This window comes from Xiphias gladius, chromosome 2 (assembly GCF_016859285.1).
Source record: "Xiphias gladius isolate SHS-SW01 ecotype Sanya breed wild chromosome 2, ASM1685928v1, whole genome shotgun sequence".
NCBI classification, from domain to species: domain Eukaryota; kingdom Metazoa; phylum Chordata; class Actinopteri; order Istiophoriformes; family Xiphiidae; genus Xiphias; species Xiphias gladius.
Window position 1 is genome coordinate 20,705,510 of NC_053401.1, and position 18,177 is coordinate 20,723,686.

The following is an 18,177-nucleotide window of genomic DNA, read 5'->3' on the forward strand; positions in this document are numbered from 1 at the left end:
CCAATAAAAATAAATACAAATGCATATTAAAAAAAGTTTTTCTAGGATTATGACTTGACTTTAGATTTCAGAATACATCAGGCTTAAATCTTGGCAGACACTGAGCATTTTTATTGAGCCTAAGGCAATCCCAGTAAAGTTTATCCAAACAAGATCACTACATCCTCAGTGTTGACCAAAAGAGAGAAATGTAGCATTTAAGTTCTATTATTAATGGAAATTCAGCCACAGACTGCTGAAGATGCAGATTTCTGCAACGAAGTTCAGTTTTATATCACAGCAGTGTCAAGCCACAACATGTAAAATACTACGATAATATTAAAACAGGCCCACTGCAGTTTATAACATTTCTTTTGACAGCAACAATCTTGGGAAATCCAACCGTGGAAATGCTCAAACTGCAAACTAGCCAACCAAGATTTCTGTCCTGCCATAAACCCATCCAGTCATCCATGAGCCAGATTGTTGATCGTTGAGGCAATTAATCAGATGTCTTGACCTCCCTCAGCATGTCAAACCACAACCAACCTAGCAGAAATGTGCCCAAATTCTAAAATTAGCCCAATTATTGGCTGCCCAGCTTTAGTCAGGGCAAGGGTGAAGATTCATGTTAGTTTTGAGTTAGGATTTGTATTTAGATTAGTTTAGGTTTAGAAGAATAAACCCATCCAGTCATCCATGAGCCAGATTGTTGATCGTTGAGGCAATTAATCAGATGTCTTGACCTCCCTCAGCATGTCAAACCACAACCAACCTAGCAGAAATGTGCCCAAATTCTAAAATTAGCCCAATTATTGGCTGCCCAGCTTTAGTCAGGGCAAGGGTGAAGATTCATGTTAGTTTTGAGTTAGGATTTGTATTTAGGAGCAGACGTAGGATTAGTTTAGGTTTAGAAGAGGAGTGAACTTGAGTTAGGCAGAAGGATCATGAATTTGATGACTTTAGACTTTACTTGGTAAAAAACTTGCACCTCAACTCGACCAGTGACTCATGACTTCACTCATGACTTTTCACCTTTAGACTAAGAATGACTTGAGATCTTCTCCAGGTCAAACTTTCAAAATGATATTACAAAGAAATGCAAGTCAACACTTCATTTTTTTGACAGCAAACATACTTTTAATCAATACAACAGCAGCCCGTCATGTTTCACGGGTATATGATCAGCAAAAAAAGACAGCAACATGCAGGACATTATCGTAGAAAATGACATATGATTGTAAGTGTTTCAGAGCCATCACACGCCTGATGATTTCAAATGTTATGAAGTTAGTTGAAGGTAACCACTTATTTCAAAAAGCATTCATTATTTCTGTAAATTTTCTAAGCTAACTGTTAGTCTTGAAAATTTTAAGGCAGCTTTGGATAAAGGCAGCATAACGACTTTTGGCTTTGAAACTAAGGTAAGTCATTGTTACGTTTAGGACGTGGAGTTGACTTGGGATTTGTTGGTGTTGTGTAAGGGGTACAACGGGATAACGTATTTCTTAGTGCCTTAGCTGCGATGTTGATCAGCTGCTGTTCCTCACTGAGGTCCTCTACCAGCGGGAAAATAGCTTTCGCCTGTTACATTTTGGCATCGTCAGCAGGATTTCTTGGTTGGAGTTGACAGTGAGGTTGACCAGATAGCAGCAACATGTTTTCACCAGGCCTGTCCAGCCAGCCATATCAGAGCAGGAATTATGGGGCGACAGAAATTCACAGGTAAAAGTTCATATTTGAGTTTAGGGGAATAGCAGACTTATTTAAAAATGCTGTTTTGCATTGTACAACCTACCTGAGCAGTCCCAAGCCAATATGACCGTTAGCGGAAGGGGAAGCTAAAAGGAATATTCTCATTCTAGATGAGACTAAAAGCAAAAGACCAGAAATTCTTTTCCAAGTGCTTAGTGACCTCTATGGTGATAAAAGGTCCATCGCTGCCATTCACCTTTTGTGTTTCAGCCGTAGACAGGACCCTGAGGGGGAGGTGGCCAATTTCTCATTAAGGCTGCAGGGGCTGTTTCAGAAGTTACGAAAACGGGACCCAACTGGCCAAGGAGAGACGGACTTCCGAGATCAGTTTGTTGATAGTGTTTTCGATAGACACCTAAGAAGAGAACTGAAAGCAGTAATTCCTTCCACACCCACTATGGCTTTTTCAGAGATTGAATAGGAGGCAAGGAGCAGGAGAAACAGGGATGATATGAAGCCAGCCACCCATTTTAATCAAACTATAGGACAGACCCAGCCACCACAACCTCCTTTGGCACAGATGAGGTGGCTAATGAAATCAGGGACAACGTGTCCGCTATCACACAAGATGTAGTTAAAGAGCCGAAAGCAGGACTGGGGCTAGGACGTGCCATTCTGCACCGATCCCTCTGCCCCACCGTAAACTCCTACTGCTAAGGTGCTGTCCATCAGACTCCATGGCCTGGATGAAGACAATGGGACACTCTGTGAGTACATCATCACTGAGAAGAATATCCCAAGACTGAAGAGAAACCTCAAGGCAAACATCACAGAATAATACGGTAACCCAACGTTAATATTTTTGTATTACATCATTGCGACATCTACTGGTTATTAAAATGCACAGCATTTTATGTAGAAGATGTGCTTATAGTTTAAATGACTTAATATGTGGTTTGCACTCCTTATCTCTTTATCTCTGTCTATTTATGTGATATTCATATTGATTTCATACTCTCTTTCATTTCATTCTGTTGTAAAATATAATGGAGGGCAAGGGGTATCATTTACCGATAAAAATTCTTTGTACTTTCATTAGTGACGTGTGCTGCGATTGGCTGTTTGAATTGTTTGAATAGCGTTGCCAACTGAAATCTACCACAGTGCAGCGAGTGTACGCCACACCGGTTGTTTTCCAAAAAGGAGCAGCAGCGAGTTAGCGCTTGCTTATGTTATTAGCTTAAAAACAAGTAGCCTGGTGACCAACACTTAACCAAATAATGAATGACCGAATTACCGTCAAACTCCACAACAGACACGCCTTCGGCTCTGGCATCAACTGACAGCTGTGGTAGGGTTTTTAATTTGGGTTGTTTTTGTGATTTACTCCAACAGAAAAAAACGATACTGGGAGTTCTCCACTGCTTAGGTTTAAAAAAGTAGGGGTTGTCTTTTATTTCAAGACTAGACAATTACCTGTTCATTCATTACAAAGGCTATTCTTTTTTAATGGAGAGAGCGACCGTGTAGCCATGGTCTTTTACAGAGTGTTGCATTATGGGCTGTTTGTAGCCTGATTATGTCGCTAGGCTAGTGAGTGTTTTCAAGTCCATCTATAGTGAGTCTTTGACGCACAAGAAAAACAAGTGCCAGACAAACCTTAAACAGAATAATAACATAGAAAACATGATGAAAAAAAAATATACCTATATATATCTATAATTTGAGGAGTGTTAGTCTCCTCATCGCTTCACACGGATCTACTCTTTTCATCTCCCGTTATTTTTTGTCTCTTCAGTGGATCGGAAAACTAAGGTTTTTTAAATCTTTATTTCAAACTGTCACCATACCTAGAATCAAAAGAAATCAGCAGTATCACGCTCATACAGATGAAGGCGGATACTTGCTCATTGATATGACTATATGGTATTCTGACGCACGTTCTGAGTAATAGGCCTACTACAATTCACCACCGGAACACCAGTTTTTTCACCCCATATCATTTTTATACATATCTAAGCTTAAAAAAACTCAGGCCCTTCCAGAGTTCTCCAGGCCCAGTCATTAGCCACATTGTGGATCTGCCTCATTGTGTATAACACAGTCTAACACAACGCTACCACCAAGGCCTACAACACTAAAGAATAAAATCAACACCTTTCCAGTGCAGTCCTCACCAAACTGAACATTATAAGGGTCCGATTTAGTGCAGGGCTGTTGAACAAGGTTCTTTTTGACTGTGGAGGGTTTTCTTTTCTCTAGATACTCAGGGTTTGTATTATCAACCGATCATAGAAATGATTTGCTCATTTTGCAAGAGTTAGATTGCATTGGGTTTGCTAAGGTTATTGCATCTTTCCATTTTTCATTTTTTTATTCTCTTTTATGTCTGGATCCATTGCTTAAACTAATAACATAAGAACAGACACTATTGCAAAACTGCATTCTTAATCATGCACCCTATCGTTTTTGGATTATTTTCATTTTAATTTTCTTTTAGCCTAAAGTCAGTTGGATGGCATCTTATTTGACTAAAATCTTCACAACATTTTTGTCAACTAATCTTCTGACGACTAAATCTAGACTAAAATGTTTATGTTTTTCCTCGTGCAAGACGAGAGTAAAATGTCCAGAGTTTTAGTCTAAAAATAAAAAGCTTTCACTACGCAGCAGACAACTAGCCAGGGGAAAAAGAAAAAAAAACTCACAATAAATTAGTGACACAATAACACATTAAGACAAAAGAGCTTAAAACATACTGAGTAAAACAGTAGCTAGAGTATTATGTATATATACGTTATTTAATTTCTCCAGGTTACCTATTGATCTTTTAATACATTTTAGGATCTGCATGATGACATGCTAATGTTACCATTCGAGTAGAGCTTAAAATGTGTTCAGATTGTAATATGTTTGGCCAGATTTACTCCTTATTTTCTCCTCAGTTGGGGAGCATTCATCTCCAGGTCCTGGATTGTGACAGAAGGTCTAAACACAAGAACAGTTTACAGATGAAAAGTGCTATATGAACATAAATTATTATTATAGTTAATATAAGTTTTTACCTCTGAAATGTCTTTCAGAAACAGTCAGGACACTATGTTTGCAAGGTGTAGGCTTAACTTTGCTGCACAGTGACAGGATACTAGTGCAAAGTATATTATAATGTTAATTGTTATTGTTAAATTTAATAGGAGTGTGTTTTTTGTATATGTTTGTTCCCTTGGGTCCCATGGTGTCTTATTTATCCAAAATTAAAATAATTTAAACCAGAAAATACTGTATAATATGTCTTGCATGATGACAACTTACAACTTACGCAGAATTCTGTTTGAGAGCAAATCAATTAAAGATCATTATTATTCTTCTTCCTATTATTATTATTAATCAAAGAGAATGTCTCAAATGAACTTTTATGCATTTTCTAAACATTAACACAAACTCCATGCCAAGCATAAAATCTGTGGAATCTCTTCCGATAACTATTTAACAACCGGTTCTGCAGGAACAATGTCCGTCTGCAAAGTATGCATTTGTATTTCAAACCCCAGCAGTGGGTCTGTTGGTTGAAGAGATTTTTGGCAGAAATATTTAATTTCTCTGCAACACATATTCTCTGCAACACAATTCATATTTTTTCAGGAGCTGCCAATGATCAATAAACTATGATCACATATCATGAAATGGAAGCCAAGCGCCTCAATTGGATCTTACATATCAGCAGCCAGACATCATTCTTTGTGCAGCAGATTCACCGAGTAAAATAATGTCCTGTGATTTCCCACAAGGAGTAGTAATGGCAAAAAGCTGCATTGATTTCTCACCAGCCCTGCCAGTAATTGGGATGCTGGCTGCAATATGCTGCCATTGATTTCTTATGGTAGCCAGGTTTTGCTGCTGGTGTAGGACAACAATGACTAAATAACAGCCTGGCCAATGATCTTAATGCCAGAAGCCAAGCACAGCTATTGATTTCATTACAGAATGCCTCCTAGGTTTGAGGCACATACATTTTTTTATTGATCAGCGGTGGTGTCTACATTACTTGCAGCACTGTCACATCCAGCCAATCAATGACAGCAGAATGCTGAGTGCATGGAATTGCATAGGTACAATGGGGTGCAATAAATTTGGCAGCATGTGATCAGCGTCTGGAAGGTGACCCCAACTCAGAGAATTGATAAGTGTGGGCGTTTTTGCTGGAACCTGTGGGATAAAGTGTAGATACTGTGTGATTAACTTGTGCAATAGGGTTTCATTTGACCCTATTCACATCTCTGTGGCCCAAGGGCAGCAAGAAAATAAGAAATCAGACCAGCACCCAGGCAGAAGAAACTGCTCAGATAAGACTGTATTGATGATGGGTTGGGAGTAATTTGTTCAGCCTAAACCCCGAAATAGAGGAATCATATCAACTGGATGAACAAACAGCAATATAATGGTTAAAGCCATAATACCAGTAATTGGTTGATTTTTGCTGAACTGGAACACGATGATACAGTCAGAACCAGCCAATTTTCATGGGCTCTAAAGGGGGTGATGGTTGGAATTTTCCTAGCGTATACAGGCGGAGGATTTCAAGATGAACATAAACATTTCTAACCAACTATAAGATTACTATGGGATCATCAGTGACTCCTTGACTGATGCATGCACAGCCCTAAACCCTGTCTGTCAGCTATAATGTCTATGGCTAGTTGTCTGACTTCCTACCTGATTTTGATTTTTAACAGACTATAGGTTTTTTTCTTACAGCACTGGAAACTAAATAGGACTGGAAATGGCTTCTTATAAGCCCCTTCCTACCCCCCAGAGACTTAGACCAGCCTCATGGGATATAGAAGTAATTGTAATAATCTCAATGACTGTTTTCATTGTGTATTGAATAAAATGCTTAAGACAGTTTTGGTTACAAGTTTGTTGTGTGTGTGTGTGTGTGTGTGTGTGTGTATTTGTGTGCTGTTATACTTGAAGAGTTGTCTTTTTGTAACGTTTTTACCCCCCCCCCCTTTTGTTAAGGTGTTCAAAGCATGTCCCTGGGTGATTTTGGCATTGTCGCCAAAGCCTGAACTCTGTGTGATGATGCTAAATGGCTGTAAAAAAGAGCGTAAAATTATTTGAACCTCCCACACATTCATAACAAGAGCCAGCATGAGCAGTGTGGCGATTTCTTTTGCCAGTCTGGCTACTCTCCCTAGAAGTGGGCACCTAACTAGGATGACTCCAAAGGCACAATTCTCAATGAGGTAAATAAGAGCCCCAGAGTAACATCTGAAGGCTTAGAGGAAGCACTAGAGTTGGTTAACGTATCTGTTCATGAGTCTACCATAGGCAAATCATGCATGGTTGCAGGGAGCATGGCGTCCATGGCAGAACACGACAGAAGCACTCCAAAAAAAAAAACATCACTGTGATCCTGAAGTTTGCCAAGTTTTTGGTTTTTAAATGTTTTGTGGACTGATGAAACTAATGTTGAAACACTTGGGAAGAACATGTAGCACTACGTACGGTGTAAAAAGGGCTCTGTAAACCAACCTGAAAATATCATTCCGGCGGAGTACGTGAAGGGAGCGTCATGTTTTGGGGCTGGTTTTCTGCCTCTTTGCCTGGGCAGCTTGCCAAATATGTTCCCAAGTTTACCACAGCATCTGACAGGATAATGTCGTGGTGGCCTTCACCGGCTGAGGCTCAGTAGAAGTTGGGTGATGCAGCAGGACAATGACCCTAAATACTGAAGTAAATCTAAAAGACACGAAAGATTCAGACTGTGACTAAGAACCAATGACAACTGGTTCTCTGGGACTGCTGTCCTCAGAATACTGTAGCAAAAAAACATGTGCGAACCCTTTGGAATGACCCGCTTTTCTGCATTTATTTGGTCATACAATGTATCTGATCTTCATCTAAGACATTATTGTAACAAAAGAAGAAGTCAATAGAAGTGTTTCTGACTGACTATTCACTGAGTAAGCAGCGGTCCCAGCACTGGGCTGTAAAGTGATTTTGGCGCAGTGACCATACTTGGGATTGCAGGTAATTTGCCGCACACTAGTCCATAAAGATGGCTGTAAATGAAGAAAAAAGACCAAGGAATGGTGTTAAAACAATGAATACATTATCTAACAAACACTCTGGAATGACTCTTTGCATTATGACAATTTGAGACATGAGGTCCAGTGAATTAAAATCTTTCAAAGAGCCTTTCACTAAATTATTTCATGCCATTCATGTGTGCAGGGAGTCAGAGGGAAGTCAGTGTTTCAGTTATTTTTCTGCCTCGCTATCTGTTCAACACTTGCGGTTAATAATTAATGTTATCAAATGTCTGTTTTTTATGAACTTGTACATGATATTAATAATGCCTGCACAACAGTATGTGCTTTTGAACTTCAGTGCCAGTATGTTTCATATTCAGTGTTTTCTTCAGATTAAACTCAAAACCCCACTGAAAGCCTAACTAAAGACATGTATTTCAGGTAACCAGCTCTTTTCTCTTTTCCATACAGTTTTATTTGGTCTGTGGTCAGACAGGATCACACAGAACAGCTGAGATCTGATACTTCGAACTGCTGGCTGAGCGAAGTGCGGGTGATATTAGTGAGGAGTAAGCCTTCAATGAGGGACTACTCTGTTGAGTCTAACATGCACAGTGTCCTGACATACACCATGTCATTCAGTGACTTAGTGTATTTGTAATGGTTTTCCCTGATGGGGGTAGCCTGCCCTGGTGCTCCTGGTGAGCCTGGCTGTCGACAGACCTTTCCCTTCCAAATGGCTCTTAATGAAGAAGCTCATTAAGGATCAGCGGTTGCTCTACACTCTTAATGAGGGCCACACAGCTGCTCATTAGGCTCAGGCCGTTAGGCTTTGTCTTTTCAACAGCCACTGATTGCAGCTCAGCAACCTCTTTGCATCCGCCTTTTGAGCACGTTCTACTGTAGAGGTGGGTGATCAGGCAGGTTAGAACGTACAGCAGCATTTAAAATTCTTGTCACTGGCTCTTACAGGTTCAGACATGTTTGAAAACAGGATAAAGGTCAAACGACGCTAGAGCCCCTAGAGGCTCCAATGTTCTCTACATTCAATAATACAAACGTTTGTAATAAGTTTCTGCAAAGTCCCAAGATGTTCATGTGAATGAATCTGCCAAACTTTCACTGACAACGCATTTCATTTGTTTTCCCGTAATATCCACTGCTGGCAAGGAGGGATTTCTGTTAATGAGGGAGCATTTCAAATGTCAGGGACCACTGATTAACCTCCCAGAATTTATTTTTCTTTATTGGGGCTGTTTGTCATCAGCCCCAATAAAGCTAGCAAAGACAATCATGACAATGACAATCTAGGTACAGGTGAGCTGGCTACGGTGAATGTGTTTGTAATGAGACAGCACAGGATGTAGCAGCTGTAATTAGCTGTAACCATCACAACAATATTGTTTTTTTTCTCCTAGATGTTTTTATGATGAGGACATGATAACAGCTCAGTCAACCCTGTTGCTCTGAGCCCAAAGTCACTGGAGCTGTACCCTGTGATTAAATCCCTGAGATACCGGAATTATTTCTCAACCACGAAACATACATCGTTGAGAATGCGACCTGATAAGAGAAAGCGTCCTGTTCTCACCAGCGTTGGCTTTAAAGAAGGCTGATGGGCAGAAATGGATAGAGAATCTAAATCACACCGGCTTCAGGTTCTAAGTGATTCTGGAAGTGTCATCGAGCCTTCCTTATCTCAGCTTCACTTTGGGCCTTCAGCGAATAATGAGATCTTACTTGGCATTAATAGCTCTGCTGCATGCTGGGAGAATGTGTCTGCCTCGAGAGTGAGCAGGACAGGCCTACGGACGAAGTCCCCAAGCGATCTTGTTTCAGAGCTGATTAGCACACTGTCACTGTGGTCAGGGTGTACTGCAGCAGGCTAATGCTAATGTGTGTCAGATAGCATTTACATGGAATGTTCCCTTTATCTGAAGACTTTGTTTTTTTTACAACATATACTGATGGTACATTATAACATACAGTATCCCGATGACCTTTATAGTCACAGCCTTCAAAATACCCCAGAGTTGTTACAATTGCTCTGCAGAAAGCAACCTTTTCCAAGCAGCCACACCAAACAAGTTGGAGGATTTTATCTGACCCCTGCAGTGTTTTTACTAGTTCAGTTGAGCTTGTGTCTAATACAAGACAAGACAGAATAATTACTCCTCCATTTCCAAACAGCGCAGTTGGGTTTTTATTGGTTGGATTTGCCACCACATCCATGTTTGCTTTTGGCATATCTTCTGGGTTGAATTTCCGTTGAACCGAGTTCACCAGTGTAACACTGTTCAGCAGGAAAGTCTCAACCAGTGCACGAGTGTCAGCAGGAGAAGAATGACCAGGGAACTGTGACACGCTGCAGAACATCTCCATCCGAACAAGCATGTCGTTGTAGTGGTCGAGTCCTAAAAACGAATTTCCTCAGACAGGAAAAAAATCATGCAGCAAGGTTGGATTGTTTCACTTGTTTCTAACATGTTTTTCACAGTTCTTGATACCAGTACAGAAATGGTTGAACATGAGAAAAAAACTGCTTTTTTTAATCAAAGATATTTTTTGCATTTCATAACCACAATACACCATATCCACTGTGAAAATTAGTAAGTCAAGCAAACTGATCTGTGAAAACTAAAGCAACTTGAACTGGCAGCTAAAAACAACCCACACTCAATTATAGAATTGAGTGTGGGATGGGTTGCAATAAATATGTGATTTGCAGAGCTAAAACGTGCAAGAAAACTGGTTCGTCTTTGACTAAGACAATGACTTTCAATAGACTATAGCTGTGTTTTTTCAAAGGCTTCCTATCATAAATAATAATGGGCACATTCTCACAGGGCAAATATTCGTATAAAAATCTAGGAATTGGTCATTGCTAAATATAGTGTTTGGTGTCAAGAAACTTCAAGAGGACGAACTGAGGTAGATCACGCCTAAGAAACTAAACTCGAACATTTTCAGTGACCTCAAATGATGCTTCTACCGTCAACATCAGATCCTTGCTAACAGAAAGCTAGCTAACAGTACCGTGGATCTTTGATATCAATGTAGCCAAGTTTCCTTCACAAACGGAGATAATTGAACAAAAGCAATGCACGCTGGGTGGTCAGGCCAGGCGAGGCTCCTGTGCAGCAGGGGGAGCGGCTGCGCCTCATTAGGGCGCTATTTTAACAAAGCCCTTTCTCTCCACACTGCAGAGAGGCATGTAACCACGGCTCGACATCCCATGCTTTCCCCCTCAGCCTTCACAAAGGGATATAAATCTCCTTTGGGCAGGATAATTACCAAGATAATTTTATCCATAATGATGCTTGTCAGTCAGGGGTGCTGATGAAATTAAAGAACTTCTTCTCTGTGAAATTTCTCCCCCAGATTTATGTGACAGGGGAATTAAAAAAAAAAAAAGGAAGAGAGAAACTGAAAGTCTGAGAAACTCCTCTGTCTATAATAGCCTGACTCCATAAATCCATGTAGTGTGATCGGTGTGTACATTCCTCACCTGGCCTCAAGCCAGAAGCCAAGCTCACATCAATTTAAAACAAAGGTTACAGGGAAGCAAATGCTCGTTGTCGATATCGTATTTACATTTTCACGGGGACAAAGCTGCTGTAGTGCTGTGGCAGAACATAGTGCACTCAGTGTGGGGCTTCTGTCGTCAGAGCACATCATTCAACTTGATACTTCGTTTGCTGTTCGCAGACATGTGTATTGCGGGTAGATCTTGGGAATCCAGGACAGGATCCTTTTAACAAAACAGTGTACTTGATCATCGTGTACTGTCGGAGTGGAAGCTGGAGGAAGTCAGCCTTCGCCCTCGCTGCAGAGAAACTGCGCACTTTGATCTTGAATCTGAATTCTTCTGACTTGTCTTAGTATGTTTTTTTTTTTAAAAAGGGCTACTTAAATTATTTCTGAGATGCTGTTATGAGGCTCGGTGGCAAAGGTAAAGCCCTCCTGTGGATAAGAAGAGATAAAAGGGAAAAAACAAAAGACATCACTGCCTGAATGTTATAATATCTAGCATAAGCAGCGGCAAACATTTCTTCAAGGAATACATGTCTTGTGCTTTCTTTTAAAAAATTAACATGTAGGAATTGGGACCCTGTTACCCATTCTATCACTCAACAAAGGCAACTGAACAATCGCTTATGTCAAAGTTTGACAATGACAGAATTAGAGCAGGGTTTTTCTGGGCTCCCTGTCCCCCACAGGGAACCTGACACACACAACTCAGAAAAGAAGTTTACTTTCGTTGTCATTTGAAATTACACTCATTTGCATTTTTCCGGAAGAATGGGACCACATGAAAAACAACGATGCCACCAAGACGGGCGCGAAGACGCGTCTTTGAAATGGAACCTTGGAGAACTTCAACGAGATAAACTGTCTGGTGATCACCCCTGCGGGGTTTTAAAGAGTCTGTAACTCAGGAGAAAGAGAAACTTCTCCAGACGGCTTCTGGGGTTCTGCTTCGCGAACGCCGTAGCGGAGTTTAACCACCGGATAATGTTCTCTCCACCCACCTCCAGGCACTGTTGCAGTTCATCAGCACTTTAGGAAACGCGCTTACTCTCTTTGTTTCTGAGAGTGAGATGAGAAGCTGTTTATCCTGTGGTTAGCCTAGCTCAGCATAGAGACTGGAGGCCGGAGACTAGCTAGGCTCTGTCCGCAGTTCAAAAATACAGCTAGCAGCCCCTCTAGCGCTGTTTACTGTCATCTGTACACAGTGTCCAGTAGGTGCCACACCCTTGTGTGAGACACTACGTGCGGGCTGGTGGATGGTGGGTGTATAAAGCCCACGACTTTCAGATCTCAGACAGGGATTCCTGTTCTGAGGTTTAGGCACTTTGGTTGAGGTTCTGGAAAAACCTTGGTCTTAGTCAAATACAGACAGCGTCAACACATTCTACTTCCTGCTTCAGTCAGTATTGCTCCTTTTAATATTTCAGCGATCGCCGTACAAAACACATGGACCACTTCCTCGTCTAGGTGCTGAGTCCTGAAATGGTACGCTGATTTCTGCTTCCCAAAGACGCTGTAGAATGCACCGTTTTATTTTATTATTTTTATTTTTTTGTCTTACTTTATTACGTTTACTTGATTATATTTAGAAAAAGTACAACTTTTCAGGCCCAATTGGCTTCGCATCAGGCATCTTCAGTACCTTTCTACTCTTTTAATATTTAACCACATCTTTCCCTGTTCTTTGAGTTTCCTAAACATAATCATAAGAACATTAATCATGCTTTAGTTGCCACAAGTTACGAACATCATCAGTGAACCTTTTGCAAAGCATTCAGTGTTAACATTGTCTGATACTGTACATTCATTAAAAATGTTCCCTCATTATGTTGATTAAAAAAATGTTAATTAAGGCAGAATTACATTTCCCCCCATTGATTTGCTGTTGCAGGTTATTAGTGTATTAAACTTAATTAATTTCTGGTGGACAAGGGTGGAAAGTGTCATAGTGTGGTGAAATGAAAAAAAGATCATCACATATTGCCAAGTACGCTCCTGTTAATTCAAAGTCTGACAGAAGCCTCCATAATTCTAAATATCTGGGACTCCTCAGATGAAGATTTGGCTGTTTTTTTAAGACACATCGCTGCTGCAAAGAAAACGGGCCTCTCAAGCGCTCGTGCTTTCAAAATAAGGCTGTTTGTGGGAGAGAATCAGTTACTGACCCGCTGACACAGTGAAACGCTTCTCAATAACCGTACAGTGTGTGTATACATGTTGTCCAATTTCCTGCATGACCGGATCTCTTTAAGTTTCAAGGTCCATATTTGTTTTCTTACAAAGTACTGTGTTCTGTTCTGAAAATCACACAGCTGCGGACGACCTGCAGAACATTCCTCAGTATGGATCAGCTTTTAACATTTTAGAGGAGGGAAAAATCAATGGGGGGGGGGGGTTGCGTGAGCAGGTGAGTGTTAAAGATACAGCTGAGCATTTCACATGCTGCGGAGCCCAACGCCGACCTCCATACAGTCGGCGGATCAATGGAGAGGACAGAGGCCACCGGGATATGGATTGATTAATCAAAGCCAATTTTCTTTTGATCAGCGGCGCGGCCCAATGAACCGGCAGAGGCAAAGTGAGGCAGCATGTTTTATTTACTCGTTCAGGGTCCCTTGTTGACTCCTGCTGCAGACTTCAAATAGACTGTGACAATTCTGTCATAGCTTTGATTGACGGAGAAAGTTTCCCTTGTACTCCCGCCAGATTCGTGCGCATCCGTTTAATCCTAAGTTGTCTGCCTTTTTGTTAATACATTCTCTGAAAGAAAGACTCGTGTGTCCTTCATGCCAGATTTTTTTCCCTTCAGTTTTCTCCTCGGCTGATGTTCTCCATACAGCTACAGAAACTTCATTGAGAGCATTTTTTTAAAAACCTATTTATACTTTTGGTTTTTTTTTTTATTTATATGCGTAGATATTTAAGCATAGAATTGTCTCTGTGTAATATGTCATTTTCAGGAAAGATCCTGTGCATTGCTGAATTGCTTCAGGTGTCTGAATGTACAGCACTGTAGAGGTAAAGTGAGATATTACGACTGATGCTGTCAGAGGGTGTCTGAAGATCACACCTGCGCAGTCTCCCTCACCCTCACATACGATATCGTACGGTTTCTTTGTCCATACTACTTCTGCTCCCAAAAGGGGAGGTGATCAATCGAGTCATCTCCCACTTTGCACTCAAGGGCGAATGTAGAGGAAAGGCAGGCCCGGACAGAAAGTGCTCATGCTGCCACGACCTGCTGCAGTTGTTGACAGAAGAAACCGAAGTAGTAGCGTAAGAAGTGATCGGAGCTGAACTTTGCAAACATCTGACGTTAAGAAACGGCAACAGCGGCGAGGCGCACCTGCGAGCTCTGGACCGAGCCGGGCCAGCTGTTTCCCCCTGCTTCCAGTCTTTGCGTCGAGCTAACCCCGGCGTGACTCCAGCTCTGTGCAGGAGACACAGCTGTGAGACCGGAATCCATCGTCTCATCTCACTCTCAAAAAGAAAGGAGTGCTTTCAAAAATGCTGAAGTATTCCTTTAAACAGTTGTGGTTAGACTTAATACTTATTTGGAATGGTATCAGAAGGTTTTGGTGAATTGATACAAAAACTATTCTAACGAAATACAAAATTATTTCAAAGAAATACACAAGTGTTTGAGAAAACGCTCCCACGCTTCCTTAGGGACTTCCCAGCAAAGCTTTTCTCTATTTCAAGTTTTGGGGAAATGAGCGTCAGTACCTTGAAACAAAGGCGTAAGAAGTCAGATTGCTGCACCGGAGGCGCTTCTGTTGTGGGCTGCCAAAGAGTCATTTCCACTACACAGCTCATGAAGTGGACGATAAAGATTTATGTCAAAAAATAACACGTAGTGGTTCAAGTGCTTGAAACAGGTCGATTTGTATTAGAACCAAGTCAATTTTACTGGCAAATTTGTTCATTTCGGTGTAGGAGGCGTATTTCTACGCGTGAACAGGAGACAGGTTTTTTTTTTCTACGGCATCACCGAATCCCGGGCCGGGGCCACACAGCAGAACGAGTTCAGGGGAGAGACGGGAGAGAACAGCCATATTGTACGGGGTGCAATCAGCCTCCCAACCGTTTCTCCCAGCATGCAAAGGGATCCGGAGCAGGCTCCTGACCACAACAAGGCAATCAGCGTCGCACGTTATGTGCTGCATGCTGTGGGGGGACCTTGGGCATCAAAGCATTTGATAATAAATTCAAGGTTTTTTAATGTTTTCCAGACTTTTTCTCTTTCTTTATTTTATTGTGGTTTATAATGGAGGAGGTTTTCTCTCTTCGTCTCCCATCTCGGTTTTGTTATGCCAATATATCGAAGGGAATGACAAGGTCCTCTGCTGAATCCGTGCAGTTCACACCACCTCACTCTCCCGCCTCATTTTTAACGATTTGCGCAAGTGCAGATACTCAGGTCTAGCCCGGCTTAAGGACGCCCTCTCCTTCCCACTCCTGCACCTCAGTTTACTCTCACAAACTTGACGGCTTCTTGAAAGCACTGCTTATAATTTCAGAGGTGCACGCAGCTCCATCCTTCTTCATTTGAGAGGCCCCTCATTCCCTCCCCGCCCTTGAGTTGCTCCAATGTCAGAGCTCACTTCAAAAGCCTCGGAATGAGCTCTGAGGACTCCATTGAGATTTCCCATTGCAAACAATTATTCTGACCATGGTTCTTTGACAGAGATTTCAATAGATTTATATTACTAGGCCGTGAATCAAATTTCCCTCTGTCTCAGTAGTACCTTCTGCTTCACAGCGGTTATGCTATTGACCCAAAGCTCGAGCTGAATGTAGATTATTCTCTAAAGAGGGATCTAGGAACTGATTTAATTCAAAACAGCTCAGTCAGGAGTGAGATTTGGAGAGCAGATTTAGGGAAAAGTAGAGTTTAGCTGTTGGTGATTTTATCATCTTTGCTTGGCGTCTTCGCCCCCGTTTTACTGGGTAGTTGAAATTCACAACTGCAGTGTAACTTATAACTTCCTATTCCCGGCCCGGCCTCCCTGCCTTTTCCCCCCTTTCCCTGAAACCCTGCATCCTCTCTGGCCTCCATACCTGACATATCCGCCTGGGCCGAGGGGGTCTTTCATGGTGTGGGACTGTATCATCTAAGATAGATAAGAGAGCCTCTACATTGCCGCAGGAAGGTCTAGGGAAGTCTCCCCAGCAGTGGTCCACGCAAAGGCGCCACACAAGCTACTGACGAGAACAATGGCCGGTGCTTTAAAAGAAGCTTCACTACAACACAGCACACCTCCCTCAGGTAAACACCCGAGACGCTTCACCTCTGTCCTGGAGGAAAAATGAATTTGAGTAAACACGGCTGAATAAATAAATGCATCAGTGCTCTTCACTCTGAATTTCAGATTATTGCTGGAGGACTCTCAGGCGAAGTTTGAAACCAAACCAGGCCCACCTGAGATCTGTTGCATTGCAGGCAGCTGTTGGTCAGGTAAGCCAGCTCATAAACCCAGCAGATTTCCCTGCTGTTCGTTTCTGAATTAGTGAAGCAAAGCATGCGGTATTTATTACTGTGATCACCGTTCCCAGCTAATGTTTCTCTTGTAAACACTGCTGCACATTTTTCAAAGGATGCTGTATTATTTTAAATGTCTGGGTTGTGCTTTACTAGCTCCCAGCCAGTGGTTTCCATTCCCTTTAGTACGGTGAAATTCAAACTGCAGAGGCTTGAAACTTGCGCGAGTCCAGTAATCCATCACGGTGAACATCGTATCGTGTTGTGAGGGTAGATTGATCCGGAAAGTCGAATAGGCTGATTTTCCTACTTAAATGAAAGGTTGGAAAGTTGTGGTAAGATGTGAGAAATGGATGTAAACAAGGTTTGTAATAAATAAAACATGCTCCTCTAAGGAGTAAACCCGAAGATGTCGGAATGTTATTATCTAAATGAATCATGATTAAATGTGTTGTCCCTTAGAAAAATAGAAGATGTGAAATTTCATGTGTCAAGTTCTTGCACTCCAGAAGGTCTCACTGTCAGAAGCGGCAGATCAGAAAAGGTGGAGGGCAAAATGCCGTGTGACTTTATGGAAAGGCTTCACGAGTAAAACGTGCTTCAGGTGAGACCTCTCATGAGAAGTTGCTGTTTTCGCTCGCGATGTCTTCCACTTTCCCCTGCCAAATCTGAAACCTGAAAATGACACGCCGGCAGCGCGTGAGGGCGCACTACAGCAGGCCTCGGATCAGCACTGTTCTCGGCTCCTTTGTGAAGTCCTCCTGTGAACTGAAGTAAGGAGAAAGAAGAAAGCTACGGGGCCGCGGACGTCTGAGGGATGCAGACGATACGGTCTGTCGTTTGTGTCTCACATTACACATCACGCGACCACCAACCTGGCAGAAGTTCAGCCTGATTCCAAAATCGGTCGGGGGCTGAAAATCGGGCTTAATCTGTCCAGTGTCTGGCTGACTGTACTTGTTTCAGATATTCTATGCCTCACTACACTTTGTGGCTTCTGTTTTCCATACTATTGGTTGTATTTAGTAACTTTTCCCTTTGTTTTTACTACTTCATTTTCAATATAGTAGACGCTCACTGTGCACACAGCATTCTCTTTTTCTGTTTTGTTCGCTTTGCTGGTGAAGCGCTTCAGTTTCCCTGCGGTGGATCAGTGAGTTGATCTCATCTTATTTTATCTCATCTATGTCTTTAAGGGAGCTTTACACACGTGCAATTGTGTTCCACCTGCAATTTACATACGCTTTCAGAAAGAGATTAGCTGATAAGCCATTCGAAGAAAAAAAAAAAAACGAATCAATTGATGACCATTTGGTTAAAACCAACACAGCATATGCTGGTCACAGCTGCTTCACTGTTATTTCTCTTTCGTGTCTTGTAATTTGACGGCCTTTTTTTCTTTTTTCACGCTTAACCACCCAATTTCTGGACTGAATATGAATGTTGCTGCGGAGT